This window comes from Schistocerca cancellata, chromosome 5 (genome assembly GCF_023864275.1).
Source record: "Schistocerca cancellata isolate TAMUIC-IGC-003103 chromosome 5, iqSchCanc2.1, whole genome shotgun sequence".
Classification (NCBI taxonomy): Eukaryota; Metazoa; Arthropoda; class Insecta; order Orthoptera; family Acrididae; genus Schistocerca; species Schistocerca cancellata.
The window spans coordinates 474,246,990-474,260,550 of NC_064630.1; the positions used below are offsets into that span (position 1 = coordinate 474,246,990).

Genomic DNA, 13,561 nt, shown 5'->3' on the forward strand with positions numbered 1-13,561 from the left:
ACCCGTTTTTAGTAACTGATTAATTTCGTTGCTACATTTAGATTATCTATGCTACGTAAGGAATATTATGTAAGGATTAATATTCTCTCGGAAAGAATGTATAATATAACTAGATCATACTGCGTGTTTATCGTGCAGTACCGGCCACCAGCTTGTCTTTCAGAAGTAATTTCAATTTTTAAATTATATTTTCGTCTTCTCACTTCTTCTCAGGTGTAAATGGCGAAAAATGGGAATAAAGTAAGAGGATAATGGATTGAAGAGTGCATGAAAATGGGTGTGAGCAACGTTATGCCTAACAAAATGACTGCAAGGAAGGCTGCTGAAATTTTTACAACAACCGAAAAGAAAAATATCACCACGGAAGAGAAGAAATTAAAAACAGGCAAAACAAAATCTGAAACAGAGTTGAAGAAAGCTCAGTGTTCCAAAATAAAAACGCAAAGGGTGGCCATGGAAACCAAATTACAATCCGTCAATGAAAACTGGAAATAATGAGGCAGAAGAGTACATTACGTGTTTGGAGTCATTTTAAGAAGACTGAATGCTTTATACGAGCTGTAGAGGCTGAACACATGTTGGATGTATGGATCAGGAAAATATTTTGTATTTTATTTGCGATCTCTGTAAAACAGTGAGCTAAACATTGGCGAACTGAGCTGAAATAGTAAAAATACGTTCCGATGTTTATGTGTGCTATTATTATTCAATAAGTATCACAGCAGTGAATCATTAATAATCAAAGTTATCACAGAGAAGACAGTGGCCGATAGTGTAAGATACTTTATACATGCTTTGTAACTGTAGCTCTTTTATTTTCGATGTAATTAAGTACCACGAATAACAAAATATACATCATTACTGGTGTGCTACTCATAGAACATGTCCTTGACGTAAGAGAATAGTATATAAATACTCAGATTAACCACCATAGTTACATAGTAACGTCAAAAAACTAAGGAGCGGGTTTTGAACGTGTTACACTGTTCTTGGTGCACAATGAGGCGATTCTCCCATGCGGTTGTAGGAGTTGGTCCACTGGAACGTTGGCGACGAGCATGTGTGTCCTCACATACCAGTATAGCCCAACTTGAACAAAATCTCGACCAGCCAGCCAAATGGGGCCCACAGCGAGGTCTCTTTTCAAACTCTGTCAGGTGCTGTTAACGCTGTCTCTCACTAGTGTGGGGCATCTTCTGTCCCTCACAGTGGTCGTTCACCTTATGACACTATTCACGCCGATTATATGCCCTACAAGACTTGGCAACAACTCTAACCACGAACAACGCTAATGCACTGTGTTGGCCTTTCTACCTGTCACAGAGAATTGCAACTCTATAATCATTTACATAACTGCCGAGGGTCTGTACATGCATAAAGCTACTTTAAAATCGGCCCACGTGTTCTGGATGCTCTACTTTTCTGTCAGGCAGTGAATATAGCCGACGGAATCAGACGTTGCTCCACCATGTCCTGTAAATGGGACAGATGTGAGGATTAAGATGATAGGGAAGTCGACGAACGTAGTGGACAATAAAGTAAGAAATTTGTTTCCTGGAGGAATCTCTGACGTAAGAATAGTAATGAATTAGTTTCGGTGATCTTATGTATCTTTGCTACACTTTTCCGAGTTCTCTCAACAAGAACCAGATGTGCAGGCTCTTTGTATGCTATATGTTCCCACACCATGACTCGCTAAATTGGCCCATTGGGTCGAAGCCTGATACAGCCGTGTACCAGCCTCTATTCTGGTCAACGCCACTGACGTCAAAGTAGAGTCCACTTTCGTGACAAAACACGATACTGCACGTCTCATTCTTCCAGTTGCTCCTCAGATGAAGGTCGTGCGTTAGTGTTGTATGAGAGCAAGCCTGCAGAGCGGTTCTCTAACTCGTTGTTCACCCTTCAGAAAACGTTTCCTGATGGTCGTGTTGAAACTGTGGGTACAACGTTGGTCCTGCTGGTGATGGAGTCGCCGTGTGATCAATAATGGTTTTCGATCCATGCGTGTATCAGTATTCCACTACTTTAGCAATCAAGACCACCGACGTCGATACTTATTAACGGTGACAGTTCACATTGAGCAGTTCCTTTGAAAAATCACCCTGTCTCCTGTGACACACAACATGAATTCTCTGATCTACATGTAATGGCAGTGTAACAGCGTCCACGTCGTCCATGCATTTATGCAATGTTTATTAACTCAGTTACTTTCAGTATTTATAAGTAAGTTGTCATGTGTTCAACATTTTCATTAATAATACGCGGTTTTTACTGTTTCGACTGTATGGCACTTTGTATCATTGCTTACACTGTCACCTCTGAACGCTCCATGAGTGTAAGAGTCTTCTAAGTCATGTCCATGGCTGTAACCGATAACTGAAGTACAGGAGAGACAGCATGTACACATCCCCCTCTGCCCCCTCTCCTCCTCCTAGCAAACTGAACTAGCATCGTGCACCGCTACAGAGACAATCGCATTGAATCAGTATCATTTTGAAGAAGACCAAAATGTGTCATAGAGCTTGGCCAGTCCTCTAGAAAGAAAAATAAAAAAATAACTATCACAAACTGAATTCACATCAGCAACGTTACCCAGACAGGTGTTTCAATTCAACATCATTTTGAAAAACTAATTTGTGGATATATATATATATGTCTATATGGTGTCTGTTCTTTCGGACTTTGTTGAGCGAACAAACACCAGACTTGAACTCCTACGGAAGTCGGCGAAATGCCGTTAGTAAAGAGGATAACGCACAAGGGGCACTACATTGGTAGTGCGTAGAGAGGTTCACAATTTTGGTCTGACGGGAGGCGTACCAGGGTAGTACGTGCAGTTGCGATGACTACTGTGTCCGGATGGCTCAGTGGTCAGCGCATCCGGCTAGTAAGCAGACCGGGGTTCGCGTTCCGGACTGGCACAAATTTTCAACCTTTTCCACTGATTTCAATCAATGCCCACTCGCATCCAATGTCTCTAATTCTTTTGTGTCTTAATTTATGGCTGTTAACTAACAGCAAGTGTACCTAGAGCCGTTAATCGTGAAATCTTAAAACTACGATGCCTGATAAAAAAAAAGTTAAGCATCCAGAAGACATGATTGGAGGTTAATGTAACTTTGTACACGTACATACCGTCGGCAAGAAGTAATTAATTAGAGCTGTAATTCTCTGTGGGAGACAGAACGTGACCAGAGGACATCAGTGTTGTTTGTGTTTAGTATTGTTCGTGTTTGTTGTTGTTGCTATGTCTTTTAGGGTTTATAAGGGGCGTGAACAGCGTCAGATGTTGAGTGATCGCTGTGGAGCATACGGAGGCGCCACGTACTAGAGTGAGGCGACGTTGTCATCACGCAACAGAGTTTCAAAGGGGTCTCACGGGGAATCTCGATCTCACCGGCCGGTCGTTTCATGCCATACCCAGATTTTTGGAGCATTCTGATGTGACGGTGGCCCGAACTTGGCCTGCATGGGAACTGAGGGCAAACATACTCGGCCTCAGTGATATGGTCGACCATGTCTGACTACCACTGGGGACGATTTCCGTTATGTGCACCAAGCCCATTGCAACCACTTCACATCAGCGTTTGCCATTCAAAAACAGATAATGGACTCCATGGAGCATTCTTTGTAATCTCGTACCATTGGTCGGAGACACTCGTGGCATGATGGTGTGAAGGGCATCGGGTATAACTTGAGGTCACGGTTGGTAGTGACTGAGACAACTCATGGGATGTCACGGACATCTTGCTACGGTATCATTGTGCCATTTTTCGAAAAGGACTACACTCGTCCACATATGTCACTTGTCTCTATGAACTATGTACGTGACGGTGATGTAATCATTTAGTCAGCTAGGTCCGCAGGTCTGTCTCTGGTAGAACACGTGTGGGACCAGTTCAGATGTCAACTGTGTCCCAGAGATAGTATGCAGGATATCAAAGACCGGTTACGACATTTGTTCGCGAGCTCGCTTCAGCACAGGATACGACGCGCTTTATGACACCCTTCCCGACCGAATTAGTGCTTTTATCCGAACCAGACGGGGTGCAACGTCATACAGATAAATGGGTTTATACCAGGCTGCCAAATTCTTTATAAATTTAACTGAAAAACCATGACATTTTCACCATTTGTCGCTATTGTATTTAAAACTAAAAATTCGGTATGGCTCTACACTCTAAAAGCTACCAGTAGATTTGCACCTGCGATTGCCAGTCGTTTCTCTAATATCATCAGTCAATGAACGGTTTACTAAAACTGAAAATATAGAAAATAATCGCTCTTATTTGAACGCTGCGTGTCCGATTGCAAAATACACTACTAGCCATTAAAATTGCTACACCGCGAAGATGTCGTGCAACAGCCGCGAAATTTAACCAAAAGGAAGAAGATGCTGTGGTATGCAAATGATTAGCTTTTCAGAGCATTAACACCAGGTTGGCGCCGGTGGCGACACCTATAACGTGCTCACATGAGGAAAGTTTCCAACCGATTTCTCATACACAAATAGCAGTTGACCGGCGTTGCCTGGTGATACGTTGTTGTGATGCCTCGTGTAAGAAGGAGAAATGCGTACCATCACGTTTCCGACTTTGATAAAGGTCGGGTTGTAGCCTATGACGAATGCGGTTTATCGTATCGCTACATTGCTGCTCGCATTGGTCGAGATCCAATGACTGTTAGCACAATATGGAACCGATGGGTTCAGGAGGGTAACACGGAACGCCGCGCTGGATCTCAACGGCCTCGTATCACTAGCAGTCGAGATGACAGACATCTTATCCGCATGGCTGTAACGGATCGTGCAGCCACGTCTCGATCCCTCAGTCAACAGATGGGGACGTTTGCAAGACAACAACCATCTGTACGAACAGTTCGACGACGTTTGCCGCAGCATGGACTATCAGCTCGCAGACTATGGCTGCGGTTACCCTTGACGCTGCATCACAGACAGGAGCGCCTGCGATGGTGTACTCAACGACGAACCTGGGTGCACGAATGGCAAAACGTAATTTTTTCGGATGAATCCGGGTTCTGTTTACAGCATCATGATGGTCGCATCCGTGTTTGGCGACATCGCGGTGAACGCACATTGGAAGCGTGTATTCGTCATCACCATACTGGCGTATCACCCGGTGTTACGACCCGTGCGTCTACCCTTCATTCGATCCCTGCGAAACCCAACATTTCAGCAGGATAATGAACGACCGCATGTTGCAGGTCCTGTACGGCCTTTCTGGATATAGAAAATGTTCGACTGCTGCCCTGGCCAGCACATTTTGCAGATCTCTCACCAATTTAAAACGTCTGGTCAATGGTGGCCGAGCAACTGGCTCGTCCCAATACGCCCTGTCACTACTCTTGACGAACTGTGGTATCGTGTTGAAGCTGCATGGGCAGCTGTACCTGTACACGCCGTCCAAGCTCTGTTTGACGCAATGCCCAGGCGTATCAAAGCCGTTATTACGGCCAGAGGTGGTTGTTCTGGGTAGTGATTTCTCAGGATCTATGCTCCCAATTTGTGTGAAAATGTAATCACATGTCAGTTCTAGTGTAATATATTTGTCCAATGAATACCCGTTTATCATCTGCATTTCTTCTTGGTGTAGCAATTTTAATGGCCAGTAGTGTAATATGCATAAATACCATACAAGTTATTCCCTTTCCGTTAGATACGTTGTAGCTAATAAGTACCTATTATAAAGTGGTAGTTCTTATAGGTTTAGCGATTGATGAAATAATTTTCGAACTCTCAAGAGTTTTATTTTATAATTTTGCTTCGCTTGCAAGTCTTCTCTGTTGCAAATTCCCGTTACATCTATTTCCTTTTAAGTCATCGACAAGTACCATGCAGTGCATTAGTTTCCCAATAAATCAACCGAAATTTAAAACAATAACCCTTATTAAAATAAGACATACTCCCTCTCTCTCTCTCTCTCTCTCTCTCTCTCTCTCTCTCTCTCTCTGTGCAGAAGTAAATGTAAACAAAAGATTCCTTTAACATCTCGCCCTGCCAGTTTCATTGATATTTGATATTAAGATTCCGCTACGATTTACAGAGGTCACTAACAGTTGTGCACCTTTTTGCTAGGTGAAACGCTTGTTACGGAAATTTAAGTCGCACGACTAATAAAGATAACGTACTATCTGTTTATAAAAGCGGATGCATGCGCTTGTGTGCGTGTGCATGTGTGTGTGTGTGTGTGTGTGTGTGTGTACGTTTTCCAGTTCAGCCACCAACTGATTGTTCCTAAGTGCAAGATGAAAACACATACATGAAATATTTAAATTTGTACGTCCAGGAACCTTCGCGTGACGCCCTCATTACCGTGTCCTACTAGAAGACCCGTTCGCGGCCGTTCCTTTACATCGTTATCGTTGTCAGAGTTGCCACTTACGCTTCAGTGATAATATATGAAGAGCGAAGTTTGGCTGCGTACGTTTTGAGGTGAGCAAGGTCTCCCAGTGAGTGACTTCTGGATGTAACGAGTGCTAGGGCAGTTTCTCAAGGAATGTCGAAAAATTATTTCTGTGACATTGCTAGTTCTGAATGGACACAGACTTTTCAGATACGAATATTGTGACAGCTGGGCATTCGCTCGTTCGACGCGCTTGCGCACAGAGAGAAAAAATAGCTAATTTCTGTTTTCTGCTCTACGTAGCACGAGGAGCAACTAGGAAACAAGTTCACGCAGATAAGGCTTCATGATTCGCGATGCTGCTAAATTGGCTGAATAGCAGTCGAGCTGCTCCATCAAAGTACTCAGCTGACAAAGCACTGGCAATAAGCTCGAGAAGGATTTCACGACAGCTGTTGTAATCCGCGAGTGTTACACGGCTTGAGTGTCGTCTTCGTGTGACCACATTCGTCGTGTCGTCTTCATGTGACCACATTCGTTCAAGTAAACGCTTCACTGATTTACGGTTTCCGACGGCAGAACTATTCTAGTAACAATAACCATGAGAAGTGTTTCAGTTTTGCAGAAATTATATGGCACAAAACGAACATGTCCAACGATTAAGTTGACGAAATAGTGTTGTAACGAAGCTGGCAGTGGTACTACAGATCATAATACCTATTGGCGTAAGGCAAATTCCTCTAAAAGACGATTTGTTGTTGCACTGTTATTTTGTGAATCTTCTTATCAAATAGAAACGAATAATAATTTTATTCACTTGGCCAGAAATAGCCTTATGAAAACATGTGTTCCCTAGAGACTCAAAATTCATCTTCCATTGTGTACTCTTATTACCTATTGATAGGATATTTAAAATTTGTGAATGTTTGACATCACTCAGATATGGGGGCTATCTAGAATAATATGAAATACAGAAATAAAAATTGTTCAAATGGCTCTGAGCACTATGGGACTTAACTTCTGAGGTCATCAGTCCCCTAGAGCTTAGAACTACTTAAACCTAACTAACCTAAGGAATTCACACACACCCATGCCCGAGGCAGGATTCAAAAATGCGACCGTAGCGATCGCGCGGTTCCAGACTGTAACGCCTAGAACCGCTCGGCCATCCCGGCCGGCATACAGAAATAAAAACTTCGACGGCCAAGATATCGAATTATGATTTTATTTCCCATGACCGCTATCGGCAAATCTAAGTTGCCATCACCGGATCTGAAAAGCGTGTAGATCGAAAATCAGAAGCATAATCAGGTCTGATATAATAAGCTGGGGCTATATGTTTTCACAAAATGGATATGCACAACATACTGTGCCTTATGGGAAATACACCTCAATACATCTCCAAAATACGTACATTATATCATGTCAAGTCGTAAACGTCATTCCAGTACATGAATAAAGTGATAGATCGGCATGTCATTAATAAAACAAGATTTACATAAAATATCATGCATATTGCATGACTATGCAAGCTCATATAACACAAAAGATGAAAGGAGCCTGAGGATTAAAGTCACCTAGATACATTACGACATGTGCTTCGTGCATCATTTCTGTATTTTTATCACCTAGGCCTAGAGTGAACTTATACAGCCCTATTCAGTCGCGATATAGTCCACATTGTACTTGCCTTATAACTATTTTGAATATGCAGGTAGTAAGTAGTAAAACTGATGTACAATAGTTTCTTTTATAATTCTATAATAATTGCAATTTTAAAAGTACAAAAATAAGGAGTTTTGTTCTTCCAATATATTCTGGTTTGGATTACTCGTGTTATATAATTAGATACTAAAATGTATATATGGTATTGTCATGTCGACTCCTTGGATGTAACTTCATCCTTGTGCTGTATACGTTACGATCATATTTCTGTATATTTACTACTACAGTGCCACCTGCTGGTAGTTCGTAACATCTTTGCTTTGACTTGTCATACTCAGTCTCCTTCCATCTACTGTGCGTATATGAGCTTGCGCAGTCGGTGCAATATGTATGATATTTTATGTAAATCTTGTTTTACTATTGACATGCCAATATATCACTTTCTTCATGTTCCTGGAATGAGGTTTTACGACTTGACACGATATTTTCTACCTATGAGGAGGATGTACTGAGGAATACTTGCGTAAGGTGTGTCGTATATATCCTTTTTGTGAAAATGTGAGACCCTCCCGTCATTTTGTTTCCTGTCATTCACCATGTTTTATACTCTTGTAAAACGCTATGGCTGAAGAGCGGCGTAGTGGGCCGCTGCCAGCCTACCTGAGTTGTACAGGCTTTAAAATAACAATAAAGTAAAAAAAAAAAAAAAAATGTGAGACCCACCTTATTATATCTGGCCTGATTATGCTTGTAATTTATGCTTTACAGATCCTATGATGGCAGCTTAGATTTTCCGAAGCGGTAATCGCAAATGAAATTATAATTAGCGATCTTGGCTATTCAGGTTTTTGCTTATATATTCCAATTAAAATTTCGTCTGATACACACTCTTTACCAGAAGAAGGACGTAAACATTCATGGTTTTTATACTCCTCAGCAACACAGCAATGTTAAGACCACTGCACAAAGTTTTCGGCAGTTGAAATCACGTTAAAGAGAGAGAACTCCCTAACCGATTTGTAGTTGTTTATATGCACCTTTTCCCCGCGAAGCAGACAAATTGTCATGTCCATAACATTCTTTTGCTTTCGTAGTCGCCGGCCGGTGTGGCCGTGCGGTTCTAGGCGCGTCAGTCTGGAGCCGCGTGACCGCTACGGTTGCAGGTTCGAATCCTGCCTCGGGCATGGATGTGTGTGATGTCCTTAGGTTAGTTAGGTTTAAGTAGTTCTAAGTTCTAGGGGACTGATGACCACAGATGTTGAGTCCCATAGTGCTCAGAGCCTTTCGTAGTCAAAAGACGTCACGTTCTATTACCTAGGCCATTAGGCCTACTATAAGTTATGAGTGTATGCCATCTCTATTCCTTATTATTACTCATTTCCGCAAAAGATGAAGAATAACGACTGTGAAAACTTACATTCAAGTCTTCTTTTGGCTTGAGTACACGCTCTCTTCTCTTTACCTCTTGCAACGTCTTGCAATAATGTCAGTTGAAAGGGAGACCTAAAAGAATTCTTCTCGTTTTATTGCATTTTTAGTGTCATTGTCTGACAAGGTCTCTTACAGCCAGACCTATTAAAATTACGAAAAATTTCAATCAAATCCATAGTTTATAGCTTGTTAGCATTTTCACACAACATTGTATAAGCTTAGCTAATAGTTTCATATAAAACATGAGTTGCGTAGTTGTCTAAAACTTGTATAAATGTACCCTGTAGACTTTCTCCCACAACAACGGCGTTTTTGAAACCGGCAGAGGATAGTCCTCTTCTAACAGGTCTCGCAATAGAGCGGTTGTGGAATTACGCCGATGAATGAAAGCGAAGGAATAGGGGTTGGACACCTACACCTTCACCACGTGCGCGAGATCATGAGATCTCCCCCATCGTCGTTGCTAAAGGTTTCGCGACAGTGATTTAGTGATTATTTCTGTCTATCTTTTTACTGTTATAGTAGTTTCAGTTGGATAGGAGTTCAGCTAATAGGGACAGACACAATCAGGCTTGATGCCTATTGCTCTTCGTAGAAGAGAATTACATTACTTGAACTGTTGAAGACTAAGCATTCTGGGAACAGGATGATGAACGGGATGCGCAGATCTCACTGATGACCATTCCACTTGAGTCTCGCATCAGATTCCTGTGGCTTATTTCTTTTGATGTACGTTTCTCAAGCGCATAGAACTCAGATTTTCCATGATCCCCCTAAATCGTTCCGGGTAAAAGCCGTGATTGTCTCTCCGAGGCCACTATCAGTTCATTACAACCATCCTGCAGTTCAGCTTGGTATTCGGTCTCTAATAATCTCGAAATCGACGGTAGGTTAAAAGCCACCTTCCCTTCCTCACACTTTTTAGTTCCGAAGTGGTGTAAACGAAGGGACTGATGATTCGCTATTCAGTCTCTCGACCCCACCCCCCTCCTCCAACCAACTAACCAACCAACCTGGTAATTGAAGCTTCTTAAAGTGTTGCCGCAATGTAAGCGGGCGTGTATCGCCGGCACTGTTGATGCTTAATATCCTCTGGATTTGTCGCCAATTTCTTGAGTCTGTTTTTAACAATCTAATACGTTGTCATTATCAAGTAGTCCTCGATGTGCACTAAGTAAAACCATGTCGAAGTATTTTCAGAAGAAGATACGAGAAATCAGATCCATTAATAAAAATATGCGAAAGCCAAGTAAGTTTATAAACATGGTCATTACTTTTCAGGTGCTGTACAAGATCCTTTTGAATGTACAGTTGGCTAAATGTTGGTTTTTCGCTATAAGACACAGAAATATTATTCCGAAGAATATTATTCTACAGCCATTAAAATTTTCGTTTCCTCTTAAACCTGTTTCTTGTGATACCAGACAATCAATCACTCCGTAAAAATACGTGTAGCGAGCGAGTTGGCGTGGTGGTTAGCATACTGGACTTGGAGTACAACGGTTCAAAACCCCTACTGACCATCCATCTGTGATTTCCGTAATTCGTATCAGACAAATGCCAGGACGATTTCTTTGAAAGGACACGGTCGATTTCTTTTCCCATTGTTCCATAATCCGAGCTTGTGCTCCGTCCCTAATGACCTGGTGGTCGACGGGACGTTAATCTTCCTCCCTTACTTTTTGTAAAAAATATAGATGCTTAGTTGACAGTACAAGATGATTAATACACTTGTACAGTGCAATCGGCCTGTTGCGAATAACGTTCCTGCAACTTGTTTATTTGTTGCCTAAGCTGCTGCGTAACTTGATTTCAAATGATATATGATTCCGCTACATTGGTATCAGCATAGATTTGTCCCTTACCTTCGACAAGGATGATCGAATCTGTTATTTATGTGTCTTGATAGTGATTGAATGATACTAATTACACTCAGAGATGTTTCTTTTAGGTTTATTATGAACTGAAGTGATGCTTGAATAAGTTAGGAGCGAAATCTATAGGCAAGCCGACGAAGTGGTGACAAGCCGAATGTCACTCACAAGGCTGCGAGTGGCGTGGCCTTCTCGGTTTCAGGTGACCTAGCAAGTTATCTACTCACCCCTGAGGAACTGAGCAGTTGTGCTACGACCGTGCGGTGGCGACTGTTGTGAGGAACTGGAGACTCGGCGGAGGTGACGTGTTGTGCCCGGCTCCAGTCAACGCCGGCGTCGGAGACTGGGGGCTGACTGACAGTCGCGCTGCGCTTTGCGGCGGCTGCCAGACCCTCTGACGTCACGACGCACATGGACAGCTCCCACGGGAGGGGGGCGGGGGTGGGGGTGGGGGTGGGGGTGGGGGCAGGCCGAGGGCACGCCTCCTGCGAGCCGGTTCTCCGGCCACTGTCGCAAAGTGGACGCTGCCTGCCACCTTCGCCGACGAGCGACGGAATGGTACCCTATTAAGCAAATGAGAACGCGTCGGAATATTTTCAAAGTGTGGAAGAGGCAGCAGCAGAGACAATGCTCAAGGCCTATGACTGATTAAAAACACGGCGCCAGACTGCGATAGGTGTCTGATGCACTACGCATCGTCTGCACGTAAGTTCTTTTACGGACCTGGCGAATCATGTGTGATGTTAATGCAGATAGTGACGAGTTACAAATGCTTGTACATATTACATCATAAATAACAAAAGCTGAAACGCGTGAAAGTATACGATAAAGGAAACTTTCGAGGAAATATAGCATCCTTCCACAAAGTTTCGCGACTGATTCAACCTTGGAGAATAAGCAACGTCAGCGCAGTAAGTACGGTGGCAGCTTGAACCAACAACTGAGGCTTGAGAACCATCAGGGTCTAAATCAGGAGAGTCCAACACTGTAGCTCATCTGGGCCGCACATAATAAAGGGTGGTCCATTGATAGTGACGGGGCCAAATATCTCACGAAATAAGCATCAAACGAGAAAACTACAAAGAACGAAACTCGTATGCTTGAAGGGGGAGACCAGATGGCGCTATGGTTGGCCCGCTAGATGGCACTGCCATAGGTCAAACAGTTATCAAATCAGCATACAATGCACCATTTAGACTGCCATCGATAAAATGGGGGCCAATTACATACGTGGTATAAATACGTGGTATCACGTAACATTCCGACAGTGCGGACGGTATTTGCTTCGTGATATATTATCCGTGTTGAAATGGACCGTTTACCAATTGCGGAAAAGGTCGATAGGTCGATATCGTATTGACGAATGGCTATTGTGATCAAAATGCCCAACGGGTGTGTGCTATGTGTGCTGCTCGGTATCCTGGACGACACCATCCAAGTGTCCGGACCGTTGGCCGGATAGTTACATTATTCAAGAAAACAGGAAGTGTTCAGCCACATGTGAAACATCAACCACGACCTGCAACAAATGATGATGCCCAAGTAGGTGTTTTAGCTCCTGTCACGGCTAATCCGCACATCAGTAGCAGACAAACTGCGCGAGAATCGGGAATCTCAAAAACGGCGGTGATGAGAATGCTACATCAAAATCGATTGCACCCGTACCATACTTCTATGCACCAGGAATTGCTTGGCGACGACTTTGAACGTCGTGTACAGTTCTGCCACTGGGAACAAGAGAAATTACGGGACGATGACAGGTATTTTGCACGCGCTCTATTTAGCGACGAAGCGTCATTCACCAACAGCGGTAACGTAAACCGGCATAATATGCACTACTGGGCAACGGAAAATCCAGGATGGCTGCTACAAATGAAACATCAGTGACCTTGGCAGGTTAATGTATGGTGCGGCATTATGCGAGGAAGGATAATTGGCCCCCATTTTATAGATGATAATCTAAATGGTGCAGTGTATTTCCTACGTAATGTTCTACCGATGTTACTACAAGATGTTTCACTGCATGACAGAATGGCGATGTACTTCCAACATGATGGATGTCCGGCACACAGCTCGCGTGCGGTTGAAGCGGTATTGAATAGCATATTGCATGACATTGGTCGTCGAAGCCCGCACGTTCACCGGATCTGACTCCCCGGATTTCTTTCTGTGGGGAAAATTGAAGGATATTTGCTATGTGATCCACCGACAACGTTTGACAACATG

The 13,561-nt window shown here is 43.1% G+C and overlaps 1 protein-coding gene across 2 annotated transcripts in view; it reads right to left on the reverse strand.

Annotated features, from left to right (window-relative positions):
• The window catches only part of LOC126188141 (proton-coupled amino acid transporter-like protein CG1139), a 287,833-nt gene extending 276,154 nt beyond the window's left edge, over positions 1-11,679 (reverse strand). For both annotated transcript variants that reach the window (XM_049929636.1, XM_049929633.1), the window contains exon 1: positions 11,563-11,679. The gene's annotated coding sequence lies outside the window, so the exon portion shown is untranslated. The remainder of the gene's footprint in view (positions 1-11,562) is intronic.
• Positions 11,680-13,561: the final 1,882 nt, after the last annotated feature.